Genomic DNA, 5,612 nt, shown 5'->3' on the forward strand with positions numbered 1-5,612 from the left:
ATATACACATGATATGTGGTTTCCCTAGAAAACAAAGTCGTTGCATATCTAAATGAAGCTACTCTTTTTGCCACAATTTTATCTCTTGAATATATATCTTAGGTTCGTGAATCCATTAATGAACATCAAACTAAAATTAGTGCATTGTACAAATTATGTGGCAATAAGTTGAACACTATAACATTCATAATTTAATTATTATCAAGTAACGTACAATGGCACCTCAACATCAAGATCGCTGCATTGATAACGTTTTTTTTTTTAACTCTATACGACTCCTTTAAGGTATTAGGTATAATTCAGGATTATAAATTTACTTTTGAAAAACATATTTTGTCTGTTCTTAAATTGCACAAAAAATGGCTTATTGGGAAAGTGTTTTAAGTTTTCGTTCTTTGATTCTTTCAATATGCCTTGTTTCACATTTTTTTCTGTCTGGTCTTCAGCTCATGACTCCAATCTTAATTTGTTGGACAAAAACTTGCGGTCTACTAAATTCCTTATTTCTGATCTGGATATTGATCTCTGGCCCAGTCGTTCAGTTAGTCCTTTATGCAGGTTGTGTAACATTTTCCATAATTCATACAATCCTTTTCATTCAGATTTTCCGAAACTGTACCATCCTTCACGTAATACTTGGTATGAGGTTGATGTCACGTCTTGCAATCTCCATCATAAGGCCAAAAACTACGCAGTATTCTAAAAGTTTTATTCCAGCTGTAACCAGATTGTGGATTGATTTTCCTAATTAGGCAGCTGAATAGGTGAAACTTCGAAAATTTAAACTTGTGGTAAATTTTTTTAATGTTGAAAATGTTGACCTAAGTCCTAATTCATAGATTATATTTAACAGATTTATTTTAACGTTACTGATCATGAGATATTTTATTTATTTTTATTTATTATTTCTATTATATAAATTAATTATTTCCTTATTTTCTTTCTACATTGGGCTATTTTTTTCTGTTGGAGCCCCAGAGCTTGTAACATTATATTCTTTTCGAATTATGAACGTAGCTTTACTCGTAATAATAATAATAATAATAATAATGATAATAATAATAATAATAATAATAATAATAATAATAATAATAATAATAATAATAATAATAATAATAATAATACTGTACATATATATATATATATATATATATATATATATATATATATATATATATATATATATATATATATATATTCAGCAAATTTTCTGTACTTGCAGTACTCTTAACCTCGAGACTAATATTTTTTAAGTCAAAGATAAAAACAGCAGCTATGCTGTTCTATTTACTTCGTCAACAACTATTTCAGTACTTAACTTACGGTATTCGGACAGTGGAATTTTACTTCAGTTTAAGTTCTTGGTGTAAAACTTGATGACAAAAATGAAAGAAAATATTTTTTTCAAATAAACAATTGATTTTTTCTAAATAATGAAAAATTTCCATGAAGCATTCGTGATCAAACTTGTCATCAAAGATTATCATCAGAGCATTATAATCGGGAGCACATGCTTCTAACTCCTCAAATACTGCTACTGAATTAAAAGACCAACATTTATTTCTCATCTGGATTCAATTACTTGTAGTAATAAGTGTAACCAAAAGTTAATGGGGAAACCAAAAAAGTTTAGAGGCCTTGACCCAAATATGTAAAGATATGATTGTCTATGGCGTTGATTTTCACAATCTCACAGACTCACGGATGGTAGAAGGCCTGAAAATGAAAATTTCAATATGAAATATTCATGAATTTGGTGCAAAATGTGTTGTATCTTCAATGTTTCATAAAAAAAAAGTAATTGATTACATACATATTAAACTAGAATTCTGATTGCTTGTTAATCGAGAATGTTTGACAGAAAATATAACCACTGACATATTGGTTTTCATATCCTTCTTGTAACTGTAAAATACCTCATATCGTTAATTTTATAAACTGTAGTGATCTGCCAAGATTCCTTCTCTATTTACGTGTACTTACAAATATTTTCATAATGCAAAAACTATTATCGTACAAATTACATTACCAGAACTTTCATTAGCGAAATCCTTTTATCGACAGTGGTTATTCTAGCTTAAAATCTGCGATAGATATGGAAATATAACTTGGAATCCAATAGATGACGCGGATGAGAGCGGTCTCACCCACCTGTGACATCAACGAATTTCACTATGAAGGGAGGAAAGAAGGGAAGAGGTGGGGGGGGGGGGCCGCGTTGTTGGAGTTAGTAAGATTGATAATGGTCTTAAGCTAATGAAGACCTACCAACCAACCAATTACTGAAGATGCGATGGCTTGTCTCGGCCTTAAGGAGTCTCATCATCTGGTCGTAGAGATAAGGATGCTCTTCACAGCCTCGATGCTGGAACGTCCCATCACATCCTGCTTTCTCAGAAAAGAGAAAACGTTTATAGTGGAATAATTTTCTATCTCGGAATTTCATTCATAGAAATCTATATTATCAATGATATTTTGAGAAATGTGTTTGACATCCTCTCGTTGTAAAATTGAAAAGAACGACATTTTATGTATAGTCGTAATCCTATTTTTTTTTTTTTTTATCAATAAGTCTTTTTACTAAAACCATGATAGTTTTTGAAAAAGAAAACAAGTAGTTTGAAGAGTTTATCGAAAAGATGTTTCTTTATCATAGATAGTATTCATTAGAGAAAGGAAAATAATAAATGAACTTACAATGCATCGTATAATATTTTCAGTGGTTGTTGTCGTCACATGTAAGTTTTGTGCATCTAAATCTTCAATTACTAAAACAGAACCTTTAAAGTATCTAGAATGAAACTCTAAATACTATTTTTATGTATCTTATCTCTTCATAATTGCTTATTTTCCTTCTTTTCCTCTTTTTCTACCAGCGCAGGAGATAACAATATTTTTTATAAAGGAATCGTGCAAATCGTGATACGAGCATCAAAAGTGATACTAATCAAATATAGCTGACTGGCCAATTAAAAATCTAAGATGGCCACCAAAGTAGTTGCACGTAGTTGATGTTTTGCTTAGAAGTATTTGCAGGTGTCCAATTTGCATGATCTAACCATCTATTCCTATATACTAAAGTAGATTTTAAAATTTATAACGCAAAATGACACACATTTTACAGATTTTATTGATTAGAAAGCAAAGTGATATATTTTTCAAAATTTTACTGCTTTCTCAAGATGGCCACCAGATTAGCCGTTTTTTCTTCCGTATGCTTTGGATCACAATGTTGAAACCAGGCTACTGGTCCTCCATCTGTTATTGCTCACATACACAGCTGTATAGTAATGTGTAGGGGAGTGCTCACTGAAAGAACTTGCAAATTCCTTTGCAGCCTATCTTACAGGAGCACTGTATCAGATCACTGCAATGGGAGATACTGATATCCAACATATTTTCCATGTGTCTCTTTTCAGTATGAACCCCCTATTTAGCAGGACTGCTTGTGTCTGGATTGGAAAAGCAACATACTATAAGTCCAATGGCTTCAACAGGGAGCATAGCCCAGTGACAAAAGGAAATGAGAAAACAAATAAACCACAAGAGAAGTAACAACATTGAAATAAATCTTTCATATGTAAACTATAAAAACTTTAAAAAACAAGAGGAAGAGAAATAAGAGAGAAAAGAGTACCCGAGTGTACCTTCAAGCAAGAGAATGCTAACCCAAGGCAGTGGAAAACCATGGTACAGAGACTCTGGCACTACCCAAGACTAGAGAACAAGACTAGAAGAGCTGCTACCGTAGCTAAAGAGTATCTTCTACCCTTACTAAGAGGAAGTAGCAACTGAGCAATTACATTGCAGTAGTTAAACCCTTGAGTGTAGAAATTTTTTTTTTTTTGGTAATTTCAGTGTTGTCCGGTGTATGAGAACAGAGGAGAATGTGGAAATAATAGGCCAGGCTATTCGGTGTATGTATAGGCAAACACAAAGTGAGCCGTAACCAGAGAGAGGGATCCAATGTAGGTAGTACTGCCTGGTCAGTCAAAGGACCCATAACTCTCTAGCGGAAGTATGGCCGGTACCCTGGCCAACCTATTACGTGCCTATATTAGTCGTCTCATCTCTGGTGTCTAAAAATATTTGAGTGTCAGCTACCTTATAACAACATGGGAGCACTGCATCAGAGACTCATTGTGTTGTTAATGCCATCTTCGCTTTTTGTGACAATGATTGTGTTTGACGTCTCTGCTTCACACATATCCGCAAGGAAGTGAAACAGCTCTATCTCGCGTCTTACATGTTCCTGTCACCGTTCTCCTGCTGCTTCCTTATCCCTTTTCCCTTTTTTAACCTTGTCTTGGATTTCAGACTTGACTGTTTGAATACATCAAAGATTATGTCCACCTGCTTGTACCTGACACCATAGTGTTCCAATTTTGGGATGATGTCTTCTTTAGCATAGTCATGGAATGTGTTTGAAGTATGTGGCGGTAAGAATTCATAGGTCCTGATCCATCAATGATGATTGCATCTGCCTTTGGTCCTTTTTCTGGGATGTTCACTGGCACTTCAGTAATTTTAACCATCTGTGATTTCTGACATATTTGAAGCTTGCCACTGTCACTGAGAGATGCAGGGTGTAACTGATTCTTGTGCTTGAAGAATTCTTGCAAATCCCACTGCCCGTTCTGGCAGGATTTAGACAGTCGTAAAAATAATTGACAGTTTCTTTGAGGACTTTTTCCTTAGAAAATCTTTCAGCCTGTTCTTTTGTGAAAAAAGAAACTTTTTTTCTTGATTGTATGATGTAAAGGACTATCACTTTCATGCCTTAGCTCTTACATGAATGATTTGTACTCTGACGCACTAGTGATGTGTAGCTACCATTTCAGCTAAAGTTAAGTATGCAATGCTCTCCGTGTATAGCACCACCATGTCGGCTGATTCCTTATGGAATGGGTTGCCCATCTTCTGCATCACTGCTAAGAGTGACTTCGCTTGCTCATAGAAAGATTTCCGGGTACTCAGTATCTGCTAATGGTGTCTGCTGCTGGTGGCATCTTTCATATTAGACATGGCCTCGTATTTAGCTACTAGACCACTAACTTCGGATCCAGTGACCATCCGCCTACAAGACACTGACACATCTTCTGCCAAGCTAACTGTTCGTCCATTACCTTTGATCACTGTTATTTTTCTCGTGAGCTTGATAGATCTCTTTGGCAGAGAATTCTCTACTAGACTTTTGGACGACGAAATTCCTTTTGTGAAAACTCTCTGGCCACATCTGGATGTTGCTGATCAATTGACATTATATCTCCGAGGTGAATTGGTATCCATTATTCGTGATTGATATTTCTATTGATTATATTCCCAAAGAAGTAAGTGACCAGTTCTGAAAGTGTTTCACACTACAAGTTGAAATCCCCTTCTCTGTAGGAGCAGATCAGGGTGAACATGGTGAGCTCCATGCTGAGTTTCACAGTAGTGGTGTAACGCGGATGTGCCTTGTAGTGCCAGATAATCACTCCTTCGAGAACTTCTTAAACTTCATTTACTTGAAAGTTTTGGAGCTAGACATACTCTGTCACACGCATTCTGTGAGCTATCCTCGTCTAGTTTAGCCCGCGAGACAACGCTGTTTACCACGAATCTGCATTGAG

This window comes from Palaemon carinicauda, chromosome 15, assembly GCF_036898095.1.
Source record: "Palaemon carinicauda isolate YSFRI2023 chromosome 15, ASM3689809v2, whole genome shotgun sequence".
NCBI classification, from domain to species: domain Eukaryota; kingdom Metazoa; phylum Arthropoda; class Malacostraca; order Decapoda; family Palaemonidae; genus Palaemon; species Palaemon carinicauda.